A 16,395-nucleotide genomic window follows, 5' to 3' on the forward strand; every position below is an offset into this window, starting at 1 on the left:
GTTTACATGCACAGCTTAACCAGTTCTTGAACCTCACAGAACACCTCACTGCAGCCTATCTCCACAGGTAAAGGACTCCTAGAATGAGCGGTTTGAGTTGTAACCCTTGGGGAATACTGCAGAGCTATGCCTGGAAATAGTGGGTTCCAGCTCAGAGCTGGCACTCCACATAGCATTGTGTAGACTTAAGAAGTAGTCAAGTTTTAAATACTGAGCAGGAAAATATTTTGATCATTCTGTGTTCATGTCAGCAAGTAGCTGCTGGTCTGCTTACCATGGGGATTGATTGAGTTTAAGTGATCTTCCCAGTATGGAGTCAGGGTATGTGATGAGCGAAAGCTTTCAAATTACATGGTTATGTACCAGTTTCATACTTATTCTGGTACAGTGCAGACTGGTCTGTTTCTAAGGACTGGATGTTAAGTATTTTTATGTATTTTAATTTCTATTCGAATAAATAATTATCTGAAATTTACTGGGGTGATAAAGGAGGGATGGAGGAGTAAATGGCTAAAGTAAAAAACAAAAATCCTGTCTGGACAGTTTAACGTGTGTTTTGATGCAAAGATGGACTATGAAGGTGTGATCTCTTTGGGAAGCAGGTTTTCTGTTCTCTCCATTTTGCAGTACCTAGCACATGGGGCTTCTACATGCTACTGCATTACAAGTAATGAATGACCATGAGATGGAAAACCAGAGCAAGGATGACAAGGAGGTCAAGGCAGTTACCTGAGAGGGCTGAGTTATTCTGGTAGTTGAGCAACGCCAAAAGGGAGCTTTCTTGCTGTGTTGGAGTTGCATCAGGTTATGGACGGGACTGATGAATACAGCATCTAGAACAAAGAAATGGATGGGACCCATCACGAGGGACAGGGGCAGAGAAGAGAGGCAGGAGGGATGCTTCCCCATGTTGGTGGCTGATATTTGTGTCTGGTGAGTAATACTGGCTCATATACTTGTGGAACTGATTTATCTGGGCTCATAGAAGCAGAAACAGAGTTTTCTGAGATGCAACCCTTTCACTGCGTCCTCTATTAAAACAAACAAACAAGAAAACCCGCTCTCCAGCCCCCTGCCCTTTAAAAGCAAGGAGAAGCTTCTTCACCCTGACTTTGGGCTGATGAGAGGAAGGACAAGACTGAGGAAAATTTCCTTGGAGGAGTCAGACCAGAACAGACCCAGGCCCACTGTAGGAGTTCCTAAGTGGATTTTTGGGCTGCAGTTTTCAGCCCCTGAATTTTTGTCTGTGTAATTATCAAACCTAGAGTGAAGAGTATTATTCTGTTTCTTGAAGTGCTATAATGGAGAAGTGTTGGGATCCCAAGCTGTTCTTGCATCCCAGGATAATTTCCAGGGCAGAGTCTTAGAATTGCCCTACTGCCACTTCTGGGATCTGGAAGTTCAATCCCCTTGGCTCTAGATGATTAGCCCAAAGTATGGTCAAGATTTTTGAGTGACAAGGTGAACTTTAAAACATGCTAATTAGTTTTGAAAATCCCTGGATATATATCTTTGGATATAAGGGAACCTGCTTTTGCTTAAATAAAGGGAAACATGCAAACTGGTTTCCCTCAGAAATGCTCCAGTTCCAAATTCATCCTCAGTTACAATCACTTGACTCTTAACACCAGCAATAATTGTAAATCCAAACCTCCTTTTTACCAGATTTGGTTATCTCAGGCCTGATCTAATGCCTTTTGAGATTAGTGGGACTCTTTCAGTTTACTTGAGTAGAACCTGGGTCAGACCCATATTAGATGCCTGTCACATTGGTACCTAAGCAATTTGTAATTCTGGTGAGATCTTAGGTTTGATTAAGAAATCTTTAATAAGATTGCTTTTGTGTTTAAACAGCCCATTTGCAAAGGCTTCTTTCCCCACAACAGTAGTAATTGGATATCCCCAGTATCCAGTCATTTCACTGCAAGATGTTTCACTCAAAAAAAAAAAAAAAAAAAAAAAAAAAAAAAAAAAGATTTCCAACCCATGTTTCTTTTCTTCTTTTAACTTAAAAGAGCCTCTTGTCGTCTTTGTGGTCAGTGCAGTCCATTTGTAACTGCCTGGTATGAACTGAAATCTGTACAGTCTTATCTCCCTTGCTTTGTTTTTCTGTACCAAACTGTAAGCAAGCCCTGAAGTTTGTTCAGATTAGGGATCAAACACTGAATTTCTGTTTCTTTTCTTGCAAATTCCTAGGGGAAAAAAAAAATCAATATGCTAACGCTGTTGCATCAAGCTTTCAAATCCATGCAGACATCAATAGGCTGTTGTTTCGTGCTTTTTAGCATTTTGGGCCAAGTTCCTGATTTCAAACAGATTGATGTAAAACCAGAGGAACTTCATAGGAACTTCTCTGGATTTACACCGCTTGCTCAGACTAGGTCAAGCTGTTAAATCAATACAGGATCAGATTTTGATTTTTATTGACTGTTAATATAACAATTAGAATTTGATCAGGAATGGGGTATCTGCACCTTCATAGCTACACCCTAGGGAAATTAAAACGTAATTTTGTGACATTGCCCGCTGCCCAATATATATAGCTATTCTTATTTGGTAAATGTATATGAAATAGTATTTGCTACTTCACCAATTTAATACAAAATAAAATCCTTTCAAGTCAGAGTAATGTCCTCTGCTTTATATTTGAAAAAACAAATGAATCCCATGACACACTGTGATTTGCAATAAAGTTGATCAATGTGATCTGCCTCCACAAATTGCAGAACGTACCATTCACATTCTTTTGAGTAATACTGTTGTTTTACCTTGAAGTACATTGCTGTTGTTCCTGGTATTAAGTATAGCATCTTAAGGCTTTTTAATCGAAAGAAACTAAATGAAAATTGATTGATAAAAGCTCCATCAAGGTGTTTACTGTTTTTGCCCAGGGGTAAAGCAGAAACTTTGAAAGCAGTGCCATTTGTATTAGATACTGTTTTCCAAAGTGCATGGGCAATGGCGATGTGAACATAAAGGTAAGATATTGCTTTTAATCATTAATAACTTGCACAGGGAGCTTGTAGTACAAGGTAGAGTGTCCACCTTCATGCTGGATAATGATGATTTGTTGCAAAAATTGGTTTATGGCGGTGTAGTGGAAGATCGCGTATGCAGTCATAGTACTGAAGCTGGCATCCACAGCAGCTTGAAGCATATGCAAATGAAAGACAAAATACCTGATTAACAAGGGAAACTATGTTACACTCCAGCTATGTTAAACAGAAGTGCAGTAGTAGACACAGGATGTGGTTTAGCAGCAGTTGCCTGCAGGGCTTCTAAAGTTCTTAACCCTTTGGAGCAGGGCCTGAAACAACTCATTTCTCCCTAGTTCTTGGAGTATTCTGGTTTGATCAGGGCAGAAACAAATCTGTTATTGTCAGTAAGAGAATTTTAGTGAGGGCAAGAACTGTAAATTGTCCTTTTATATAGGGAAATAACATCCAATCTGAGAGCCCAGAGTAAGTAACAGGAAAGATGGTGTTAGTGGAAGGATTCTTAAGAGAATTGTGGGAGGACATTTGTTCTTGGCTGTTGTGAAGGGACACCGGCTTGAAAACGCCTACTCCAGATAGTAGTTTGCTGCATGACTGCCTTTTAACCCCAGCTGCCAAGGCAAACTTGAGTAACCAGCTCAGCTGTGTATGAGTGAGCAGGCTTGAGCTAAACATATTCTTTTTGGGGTTAATTTTATGCTGTACGGAGGTTATTTTTCCCCAAAGTATCCCAAACTGATACGTCTCTAGTTCTGAAGAAGCATGAATGTGTATGGTGAGAAACTTACTTCCTGCTCCCCATCACCCATGGAGGCAGGGAAGCCCAGTGACTTGTCTCTTTAGCTACTCAAGATCCGTTTGCACTGTCATGTCTCCATGGGCCTTTTAGCTCTTCAGGATTGTTAAGTGATTTGGGCTGTGCCCACTCATTATATGTTAAAGGTAATTACTTGAAAAGATGAAGGGTAGAAGAGGGCCTGGCCTCTCTGTAATCAGATACATGGACAATAGCCATGTGGGCTGCTCACGTTGTCTTACCCTGACCATCATCCCAAGTACTGGGGCCATAGTGAAGAGCTGAGCCTTGTTAGTGGTAAGCTCTGGGCACGCAAGTTGTGGCATCCAATTCCTGACTTGAAAAGCCTCCAATCTAAATGGAAAATCAAACCCCAAATTGGAAAAGGTTTGGGCAAATGGCAGGTGATGTGACTTGCCCAAGGCCATGAAGTATTGGTGGCAGAACCAGAACTGAATTCTGGAGTCTGGTACAACAGAGATTGCAATGGAATAACCAGCCGTATTCCTTACTGACAAGACTGTAATTGAATTTCTCTACTAGTTCTGCTCTGTTCTCACAGACTGAGGGTGAAGAATTTTGTGCACAGGTTTCTGATGGTTTGAGGGCTTTTTTGGTTTGTTTTGCTTGTGCAATATAGACACCTTAGAAATGGCATACATGCCGAGACTGCTTCTTATGGCCTATTGGGAAGGTAACTATTAAAACTGGCTGGAACATGTTCCATCTTTCCCCTCTACCTAAGATGAATTTCACTTTTTGGTTGAAGAAAGTAAAAGCATTTTGTTGAATTTTTCTAGGGAAAATGAAAAAAATGTTTATTGAACAGCATGCCGCTTCTTGTTCGAATATGCCGTTATTCATTAGTTAAATGATTTAGGCAAAAAAAACCCCAAACTTTAGTTCTAGAAAGGATACTTGTGGTCAGAACACAGTTTAACAAAACTCGGTAATCTAAAAGTGGAAACATGAATTCTTTCTTTCCGTACACTATATAAATTCGTGTAAAATATAGATTTATTTCTCTTATACTCATGGAAGGAAGGAAGGAAGGAACGGTTTAATTGGAGAAAGTTCAAACTGTAGTGATAAAATCCACGTTACTCTGTGTGCAAGTAGTGTGCGTATTTGTAAAATTATTGTATTAGCTTTACCATTTTTTAGTTTTGGCCTTTCTTGCTTGTAGATAGTTTCTGTAGCCCTTACTTGGTGTGCATATGTGCTTGTTTAAAATAGAATAAAAAGGGTTTAACAAAACTTTGTAGCTATGTTGTAAAATGTACCTTTTATGATGGGCTATCAGGTAAATATTTGAGAAATAGAAGTTTTCAGGCATAATTGCTCAGTGTGTACAAACAGTTGCAGTGGCCATGCACAAATTAAATAGGCAGAAATGCACAGCTGAGATTAAACTCTTCCAAAGTCAGGCCCTAGGAATACACTGCATATCAGCTGTGCTAGGAGTTGGCAATGGGACTTGAACTAAACATATGACAAACATATGGAAAATATATTCCTTTGCTTTGTACATTTAAAAAATGGATCATACTCAACGTGCTACTGCCTTTGAGGGCTGTAAGATAAAACGTTGCAAGGTTCAATGACTTTGAGATGGGAATCCTGGGTACAGCCCAGATGGAGGCCTGATACCAAAAGCTGCTCTTGTCTTTGAACGTTATTGGCCCCAAAGAATTGAAATTCCTTTTAGGTTTCCCCCCACCCCCTTTAAAACAATATGAGTGCAAACAATTTCCACTTGTTTTTGTCCCTGCGCCAACCTGCAGTTTAAGCACTGAGGAAATTGTGTTTTAGGAGAGGACTGGCTTACAAGTCCTTTTGAAGTCAGTGGCATGGGCTCTGAAGTTTTTTGGGAAGTGTAAAAAGCCCATCTTAAACTGCTGCAAGGTTGCTCCAGTGTAGCTATTCTGGTGCCTGCAGAAAAGGTGATTTAAGAGGGTTGTGGGCCCCCAGGCCTCATTCTCAGTGCCATGCTGATGTTTCTCCTTCCTCACCCTGATTGGGCTGACATAGTCATTTGTGGATCTGATCCTTGAGTTAGATCTTTGAGGTGATCAGGACTAGTATGTGCCCTTCACTTTCCTCTTTTTGTTTTATGAAGTTTATTTATACGTAGCACCGTTTCATACTGGTGCCTTAGAAATTCGTGCGTTAGCAGCCGTGGGTGAAAGGGCAGGTGGTGCTGGTGTCAGAATCAACCCTCAAATGATACCTCCAGTATTTTGTGACATTTCTGCTCTTTACACTGTTTTGGAGACACAAATCAGCTGTTAACCTTGTTAACTAGGCTGGTGTTTGAACACAGTATGTGTGTTCCTGTATGATGATGAATGTCCCCAGGGATAAGGTGTGAGAGAGGAAGGGTATGGGAGGAATACACTGACCTCTGACATCCATAGGAAGCGTCATCATCGCAGAGAATAGGGTACCGTTGACATTGCAGCCCAGGTGACCTAGTGGTTTGTTGGCACCAAAAGGAACAGCCCTCCTCCGCCCCTTCTTCTGGCCCTCCTTTGTGCATTCCCACTTCCTCCATTGTAATCCTGAGCTGAGCTAATTCAGGCAGGAAAATACTTTTTTAAGGCTTATTTTCATATTGTTTTTGCTCCCTAGACTGATCATTGAAGGGGTTCTGCAGTTTACTACAGGGTACCACGCAACTTACGGGGAAGAGGAACCTCCCTTTTCAGTGTCAAGGTTAAGACGCACTCTTGTAGAGGTGGCTCAAGCCTCTGTTCTGGTCCCAGCTAATCTGGTGGTTAGAGCACAGAAGGTGAAAAGATGCCTTAAACTCAGCTTTTCTTTTCTTTTTTGCAGTCTTGCGCCAATTAGGGAATGGATAAATTGGCTCAAAAGCCTTTATTTTTTCCTGCTCATTTTCTGTTATTTGTTGTTTTTCTTTTAATGTAGACTTCCAGGCCAAATGTAATTTTCTTGTGGGAGTAGATGCTGAGTTCTGCCTGCGTTTTTATCCCTGTAGTTGACAATAATAAAAACTCCAGCTTCCCCCGCATTCCTTGCGTTGCTGTTGTCATGTTTTCTGCTGGTTGACAAAGTCACCTCTGTGGCCTTAATATTTGGGTACATTTATTTTGCAAAGTGCTGGGAGCTGCACGGCTTGTTGATGTTTTCAAAAGCTTTCACAAAAGCTGTTGAAACACCACATGTTGCACAGTTAAGAATTTAGGAATTTTCCACTCCCACTCCCCAACTGTTTTTTAGATTAGTGTTTGTGTTTCTCTAAAGCACCCTGCAAACACCTCCTGTCAACAGGGAATGGGAGAGAGCCTGAGGAAATCAGTCATGCAGTCTTTCTTTCCGTGACATCTTTCTTGTCCACTGGGATTCTGTAAGAAAGTCCTGGGAAGATTAGGTACATCTTCTCTCCTTCGTGTGCACAACCCTTTCAATGGAAGTGAAATCACAGAGCGCTTAGAATGGTTTCTTTTATAGAGGGTTCCTGTGAATTCTTCTTTTCCAATTCCTCTTTTGCCCATTTCCTCCTTCCACCCCCAGATATTCCAAAGTATCACTTGCCTAATTAGTAACTTTGTTTTACTTATTTGAAGATGGAAAAAAATACCGAATAACAAAAAAAGAGTAGCTTGAGAGATACTGGTTTTGGGAACAACTGAGACAACAGGATTAGGCTTAACTTTAGCCTGAAGTTGATGTGTGGCCAGAAGAGGAGCGAAGTCTCTTCTGGCCAGAGGAAGAAAGGAACAAGAGATGGTTCTTGTGCTCTTTTATAGAGGCATTGCTGTTGCTATTGAATCTGTGGCTTAGGGTCTAAGTGAATGTTAAACAGTTTATTGAAAGACAAGGACTTTTTAGGGCGTGACCATCTCTGACAAATGTTGCGGTCTTCCTCTTCTAAAATGTCTTTCCACTGCTAAATGATACAGCAATGTTATGGCATCCTTTCTATTCAGTTTTCAGCTGACAAATCAACAATTTCAAATCTTATTAAGAAGATAATGCAACTTATTGCTTGAAAACAAGTCAAATAACAACATAAAGCTGAACTCTAGAATTAAATCTAGGTCAGACAGCGCTTTTATTCCTCTTCCAGTTCCCTTTCCCAGGCAAAGGGAGACATCACAAACTCCACTCATGATTTTGCTGTGACTATTCAAAGTGATATTGCTTGGGCACTACGGTAGCAAGTAGCCTCTGAATAAGAAGGAAGATGAAGGTAATCACTTTTTACAGTAGAACACCATCATATTTTTAATGGCTTTGTTTATTTGACTGTACATGTTAGCTTTTTCATGGATAATGGTCTCCTTACGCCATAGTGTTACATGTAAGCTATTCATCTTGGTCATCTGTTCTTACAACATGGTGTAAGATGGTTCTAATGCTGGAAGAGGGAAGAGAAGCCACTCTTTGCATCTTGAGGAATCCCCAGGATCCAAATAACATAGCTCCCTCCAAGCATTAACATCTTCTGTGCTCCAGAGTCTTGATTTTAAAAGATTGCATCTTGCAGAACTGCCAGACCATGAACCTTGGCAGGCCTGAGCTTCTACATGGTTCCAAAATGACATGAAAAATAAAATTGACTGACTACTGAACCCGCTTCCCTTTTCCTATGTCTTCAGCAATAGCAGTAAACATCATTAAGACCATTCACTTTTCAGTCAAATATTAAGTGTGACTAAAAGATACTTTGCACCGAAAAAAAATTCTGATAAATGAAATTCCAGGCTGGATGCATATAATGTAGTAGTTCAGAAATTTACTGCCCTTCATTTCAACAGTGTTGTACAAATCAAATTGCAAATGAAGCCTGCTTCTGTTGGATGGTGCCAACCATCTGATAGGGAGATCTTGGCTGGCTGCTTCTCATGTGTCTTAGGGGGATTAAGAAATGAATATTTGCAATTTTTATTACTTTTTGAAAATACCATTTTTTTATGCCTTACAAAAAGTACTTGATCAATTTTCATCTTAAATCAATTATCACAGGGCCTTTTCTCTTTCTGCAGACTGTTCAGCCTTTGTCTCTCTGGGTTTATTGTAATAAACACAGAAACAAAAAGCCAATGACCCATAACAGGATTAACTTGTTCCTTTTTATGTTTTACTCTGTGTACAATTTGGAAATGTCTGATTCTGAATGGAGCTGTGATTGAGAGTCTTTTAGGATGGTCAGGGGCATGCAGAATATGAGCAGAAAGCCAGTGGTACCTCTTAATTTCCAATGAGGTGTCAGCACTTTCCTTGCATCCGGACCCTAGGCTGCAGTTTCATTTTAAGTTTCCTTTGACAGCTTGGACTTTTGTTGTAAAAGCAAATAAATAAGAAGAAATAAAATTGTTATTTTAAACTTGGACTGGGCCCTTATCTGGTTGATAGTGCACCGCTGCAGGCTGTTACTGCTGGGGAGAGAGCGGTGATGGGTGGCGGTGGGCAGGGGAAGTTGGGTGCTGCGCACACCGGCTGTGCCCCTGAGGAATGGAGTGTGAAACTGGGCCTTTCGTGCCTCCAAAGAGTCTTGCTCTTTGCACTTTTATGCTCAAAAAAAATTGTCTGATTTGGAAGTCAACGCCATTCATTCCACATTAATTTCTGTGCAGTTAATGAATGTGAATTAGCACAATGATGAAACATATGTAGTTTTTATCATATATTTGTTAAATTTTTATTCAGCCTTTATCAGGAAGAGAGGTTTTTTGGTAAAACTCCCTTAATTTTTTAAATTTTATCATTTTAGAACCAAATATATCATTTCCATAAATGGATAGTTACACTAATTACTAAATGTTTGCTTAGTGTTAAAAGTTTTCTCAAAGTGTATGCCTGCCATATGCTAATGGCAAGCTGGTTAATATTATTTATTCCAGCCTACATGTTTTCTAGCAATAGGAATTTGTAGAAAGAATTTTGGGTGCATGAATAGCAATGTGTATTCATAGCAAGTAATTTTTCAGTTTCCCATCATCTGTTGGAACCTGGTTTGAAAAGCTGTGTTTGCTTATTGTGCCTGTTAATCCCTGTTTACTGAGTTTATTATCCTAACTCCAGAAGCCTGGGTTACGTACAGGTTTATGGATGAAACCTTCAGTCAAGCAGAGCTTGGTCCTTTAGGTGTTTTACACCACGCTTTCTAGCGCAAGCAATCAAGTGAGAAAGGTATGTAGCAAGCAAGAGTACTGAACAGCAGAACTACAGGACAGGATGTCTCCACAGTAGTTATTGTTGTTATCAAAGTGTAATTTATCCAATTAGCTGATTCCATTAAAAAGGTTCAATTGACTCTTTTCTCCTGCCACATTTTAATGTGTTTATTTCTTGAACGAATGAAGGATGTATTGTTTGACATGAGAGCTTTCTTTGTGTTTAGCTACCTCTTTATTTCAACCTAATGACTGACAAAAGATAGGAGTGGGTCTTTTTGATGTAGCATAGGGAATTGTTTCCTGATTTGACATCCTAATTGATTGGGGATTTCTTATTATGTTAAGGAATTTTCATCCTGAGTTGCTCAGCAAAGCAGCATTTGGTGCCTTGCAACAGGAGGATAAAAATGAAGATGTCGGGATGAATGAAAAAAGGAGAACTATTAAGCATACTTTTCTGTGCTGAGATTATTACACATGGTTAATAATCTTTTTCCCTCTCCTCTTATTACGTTCAACCCTATGCTTCTGTTCTCTGAAGTGACTTCAGAGCTTCTTTTTAAAGATAGTGGCTTCTTTTTAAAGAATTTTCAAATAGTGCTGGTTGAAAAATATGAATCGTGTTCATGTAAAAAGTTGACAACCTGTGTATTTTCTCTACAAAACTAAAAACATGTTTTGAATTTTGGATTTTCCCCTCTCTTTTCAATGGCAAAAGGAAAAGAGATAAGGTGGTAAATGATAGGGGACAGAAGGAAGAGAGGGGAAGGACACTGGAGAAGGTCTTTCATAGCGAAGGAAACATATCGTGCAAAGAAAACTTCACCCTGCTCGGCTGAGCAAAATCTGGCATTACTGTAGGTCTAAGCTCTCTCCTACATGATCTGGGCAATCCTGAATGTCAGCTTTTCCTAAAAACTGTGGGAAGTCCTGGTAGCCTTCAATCAGACCAGAAAGCACTTAGTTAATAGGATGTGATGTGCTGCTATGGTGGGCTTTCACATGCCTGTTTCCGGCATCGGTGCCCACCCTGGTGCCACCTCTTCCGCTGTGCCAGGCTCACTGCTGAGACTGACTGGGTGAGAACTAGCTTAGCTACAGCAATTAGCTATTTGTATCAGTGCTCCCTTCTTGCCTGGCCACTCAGACTTTGGTGGTGTTTGAGCTAGTATTGCCATCAGAAGAAATATTTGGGAAATTATGTCCTTAACCTTGAAGTGAAGATGAAGCTAATGTATTTTACTGTTGGGCAGAAATAGTAATATCAATGAGTGCTAGGGCTGGTGAGATGCAGGCAGAGGGGAAGCACAGGCTCAGCACAATGACATCTTAAAAAATTTGAAGAAATGAAGTGAATTGGTTCTTTTTACAGAGATTTTTCTTTAGGGAGAAAGTTGCTGTGACTTCTGGAAGGAGCTGGATATTCCATCACATTCTTGCGTTTTGAGAAATGTAAAATACAGTGATGATGACACTGTTTTTAAAATGAAATTGTCTGTAGTTATCTCTAGAGATAATAATCCCCCGCTAGTTTAGTGCTTCCTTCATTTCGTTTGTATAAATCTGGAGAATGAGGCATTGCAAGGCTGCGTCAGCTCCCCCACGCCACCTCCAAGTAACAGTGTCTCATCTCAACCACGTTTCAAAATGTATTTTCTAAATCGATTCTATAAGGTTTTGCTGGGATGCTTTTGCTCTCTTGTTTTTTAATACTAGACTGAAAGCTTGAATATAACAATTTTTTCCCCCACTGATTTTACCTTTTTATTGGAAGCTAATTAACTTTGACCCTCTGATTCGCATTGCGTGTGAGACCCCATGGCATGCCTGTATGTTAGGGTGTTTTAGCACCTCAGAGGACAGAACAGATGCTGCCTGGCACACAGGTATTCAATTACCACTGTGCAAAGTGGGTGTGAGTGGATGGATGGAGCTGATTTCATAGCGCTTTTTCATTTACCTGAGTGCATATGCTGCACGCAAAGGATAAGATTCACGATTTGTAGGCTTATGTTGTTTTTGCATATAGGAACCTGGGTAAAGCAGCTTTTGATGACTGATTTGACAATCACCCCTTCTTAGGGGTAGTTTGGTCTTGTATCTACCTTCTTAATTTTTTTTTTTATCCAAAGATCTGAAAGTACTTTTCAATTGTTTGGATTCATCATTTACATTTTAACAATATAGAAAACAGAAAAGCAAGTGGAGAGAGGCTAAACATGCAAGTCTGTTGCTTATAATGACACCAGGTTCTTAACCCAAGTTTGCCTAGTTCCCACTCTTGCATAGTTACATTGAGACAATTGTTTTACGTGAGATTTTTGTGTATTTATTTCAGGCATGCCTCATGGTTACCCCAGTTTATGGTTTTTTGAAATCAGTATCAGCTGAATGTGCTGTTGAAAAATAATGTATAGAGCTAATTTTCAGAAGAAAGATTTTGCTTTGATTCCTACAATTTCATGTTAAAAAAAAGAAAAATCCCTCTGTGTTTGTTCACAGATTGGACATACATTTTGAATATTGGCAGTAGGAGACATAACGTAGTGTGAGAGGCATTACATTAGCAAAACGTGTATTGTTATGCCTGTCAGGAGCTGGGCCACCAGAGGATAAGAATTTGCTGCTGCCACCAGCTGATGGACTTGGTCCTTCAGCTGAAGTGGTGGATGTCAGCAAAGCTGTGCTCAAACTCCGTGCATTCACAGATTTCTACTGAGGCAATATGAAATGTGAAAATGAAAATTATGTGTAAAAGTGCAGCCATGTATAGGATGGGTTAGATATGCTCTGGAATTGTATTTGTAGACTTCAGTAGGCTTCTTTTCTCTGAATTATGTCAGTATAACACAGCTGATTTCGGAGCCTTAATATGCCAGTGCTTCATTGGTAGAAGCGTTTTCTCCAAATATCAAGTTAAAAAGAGTTTGAAGTGTAATAGGGGGGACAGTCATGAGTAGGAAACCCCCAGGGAAGCTGATGTGTGATCTTCCCAGGGTATGAAAAGCCACCAAGGGGTTAATCATCCCCCACTGCATATGAAATGACAACAAGCTCTTGGCAGCTTTCCCCATTCTTTATATAACACTTCCAAGCGCTGAAGCTTGTATCCTCCTAGTAATGCTTTTAATTTGTGCTCTGTTGGGGAGAGGCCAAGATTTAATCGAAATCATTAGAATGTCTTTGCTTGAAGTAGCTGAGGGCTTGTAGTGAGCTGGAGGAGGTTACTTCAGAATAATTAAAAGAAATACATAAGGTCGTCATTGGTGTCTAAGCTACTCCAGACACCAGGTTCAAGGGGGAAAGGTTGAGTTTAATGACAACTCCTCTTAACTTAAGTAGGATGCTTGCACGGTTGCATAGTTTTAATAATTAAACTTTGCCTTTTTCTCTTCCCACACACCTACCCAAGTGGACTTTGTTTCTAGCTTTATCTCAGTACAGTAAAGATGGGCTTGAACCAAAGCCCAACAGCCAGATTTCTCGGGGCTTTGGGGGCTCTACTGCCTAGATCCAAATCTAAATTTTGTGGTTTATCTTTTATCTCTAAGATGGGATGAATTTCAGTGTGCCTATAAGCATGCACGTGTGTGTGTGAGAATGTGGTTATGTGTGTGCGAACAAGAGTGCGTATTTGTTTACAGTCTCAGCTGAGGTCTGGTCTTGAATTTTGACTCTATTTAAATGGGGTGTCAGAATGCTGGTGCTGTTGCTTTCAGTGTGATATCGATGTCTGTGTATGGATTTTAGTCCTATATGTGACTGAAAGGCAATGCTATGCTCCGGGTATGTGTATAGGAAAAGAAACTGCTGAGGTAATTTTGAGGCATGATACATACATTAATTGCTTAGTGTAAATTAGAACATGCATTTTCTTTCTTTGTTGGTTGTATATTTAAACAAAAAGGTACTCAAAGGAAAGTTTAAAAAAAAATTAATTTCATCTCTTCTGCACTGTACAGTCCCAACGTTGTATTAGGCAGTGATGGAGAAGACTGGCGCCATGAATTTGTGTGAGAAACTGTCTGTCTTCAATGACTTTTTATGCCTACATTTGAATACAGTCTCTTACAGCAGAGTAGGTTCAAATAATGAACTAATAGTGAATGTTAAAGATTTAGGGAATTGGCTGTGAACTTTTGACCCTGGGAATATAAGGAGGCTTGCTTTTCAGGAGAATTAGTCTAGCTGGGCTAATGGGTGCCAATAAGGGCTGTAAGCAGTGTGTCAGGGACCAAATCTTTTAATTAACCGCTGAGTGAAAAGTAGTTTGGGAAATGCAATAAGTCAGATTCAGGTCAGATCAAGCAGAATAATATGTGGGCAACGATGAAATTAACATACTAGGAAATGCAAGCTGAAAATCTCCAAACTTGCCTTATTAGACTGATAGAAAATGGGATTTACTTTGATTGCTTCAAGAAAACATTGCACCTACTTCTACTGACTCATTCTAGCAAGGTTTATACTGTCCTGGCCAATATCATCTGCAGATGAAAAAGATTAAACTGGAGACATACCATGGTCTGGCTTGAAAAATCCCTGTGACCTGTAGTATGGGCTGGCTCAGAAGCATTGGTTGTGCTCCAGTGGTTTTGTTCAAGGCTATGATGCCCACAAAGCTACATCAAGGATTAAACTGGTGGTATGCTAGTATCTCTTGTCTTCCTTGACAAATAATATTGTCTCTGAGTTTCTTAGCACTCTGAATTTTTCTGAGTCTACTTTTGTCTGTTGCTCTGACAGTGGTATTGTAACTTTTCAGGGAACAGAGTTTGTCTTTTTTTCCTGTGCTTGTATTGTACCTGTCATAGTTGTGTCCTGGTCTGAGAGGCGAATACCGCTAAACATTAACACAACACGGATGATTAAATTAACTATTGTCCTTGTAGATGTAAGGATCTCAATTTTAATTATACCTTATTAACAAAATGAGTAGGATCAGAACTACATCTAGAGTTTAGAAGGTACACCAGTGCCTGTCAATGTATCATTATAGAGTAAGGTTTAAATAATTAGTTTAGTTCATATCTAATAGGATTTTAATCCTATTCTGATTGTTCTCTCTGCACATCAAAAAGTATGATTTTAAAGAAGGCCTATGCCTTAAAGTTTGGTCTAGAGGGCTTTGAAATTAATGGAAAAACTCCAGCTGAGCTTAGTGGGCTTTGAATCAATCAGTTTTGAGTCTTTTCCATCAACACTAAAATTTAAATATGCTTTGAAAACTTTGATTATGGGTTTCTAATTTCCTAAGAATTATTATCAACAATGACATTGTGGTATCTGGTCTGCCAAGTAACTTATTCAAACCTCTACTAACGTCTCAGCAGTGACTAACTACTCAAGTTATGCACTTAATTGCAAAATACACTAACTTCAGTGTTACATAAAATGCAGAGTAGTGAGGGACTCCATAAGATCAGAAACAACTTCCCAATGCCCCTATCCATTTTCTCCTTGCTTTCTGACTGGCTTAATAGTTGCAATGTTTAGCTAGAATAATATTTTCTTCCTTCATAATTGTTGCAAGATGCACTTCTTGCAAAAAATCAAAGGGCTAAATTGCATTCACTGACTTAAAATCAGTCCTGCTGTCAACTACGATGCATGTTTAATTGTTCTGCCTGTACGTTGTTGGGCTGGAACAGTTTCAAACAATCTACCAACCATGAGCAGAAAAAAAAAAAATCATTAGAAAATCAATTTTTGCTTAATTGAAGATCCTTCTTCCAAATGGGAATGAAGCAAGATTTATAACCTCAGATTCACTGACTGTATAATGATGGCGCTTGAGCTTGTCAAGGTTTTCATTTGGTAGCTGTGCCATGGACAGCATTTACTTTTTCTACCTGCTGTGGGTCAACACAACGTGGGACGTGGGGAGCAAAGGGCTACAATACGTACTAGGTGGAGCACAAGAGGCCATATTTACAAATCAAGGGTGGAAAAAAAGGCATTACATAGGAGGGAGCAAAATAGTAGAAGGGAATTTCAAATGCATTGTTTATTTATAGATCTGTTCTGAATGCCATGAGTGGAAATTCTAGTGACTGACTCATGGAGACATCCCTCTGGCATCTGACTATTATGCTGACATTGATAAAATCCTGTATCCCAGAGCCCCTTGGGTAGTTTGCTCTCTGCTTCCAGAACAAGGGTTCCTGAAGGTAAGATCCTGTCTCTAGTCAAGACAATGAGAGCATTGCCACTGATTTCAATAGGGTTACAATTCCATTTCAGGTCTTTTAAGAACTTGTAGCCTAATTTTCTCCTATTGAAAACTGAGCAAATCTACTGAATCAGGATGTGGTTAAATGGTAGCAGGCAAGGAAAGCACAGGAAAATGGAAAACTGATAGGAAAATCAGACTTGTTATGATTATAGTCCCTCCCCCCTTCCTGGTTTCTCCTGCTGTGCTGGGAAAATGCAGCACCATTCTCCTTTAAGTTCAAAATGA

This window comes from Nipponia nippon, unplaced genomic scaffold, assembly GCF_047370975.1.
Source record: "Nipponia nippon isolate SJK-2023a ecotype South Korea unplaced genomic scaffold, ASM4737097v1 scaffold_13, whole genome shotgun sequence".
Taxonomy (NCBI): Eukaryota; Metazoa; Chordata; class Aves; order Pelecaniformes; family Threskiornithidae; genus Nipponia; species Nipponia nippon.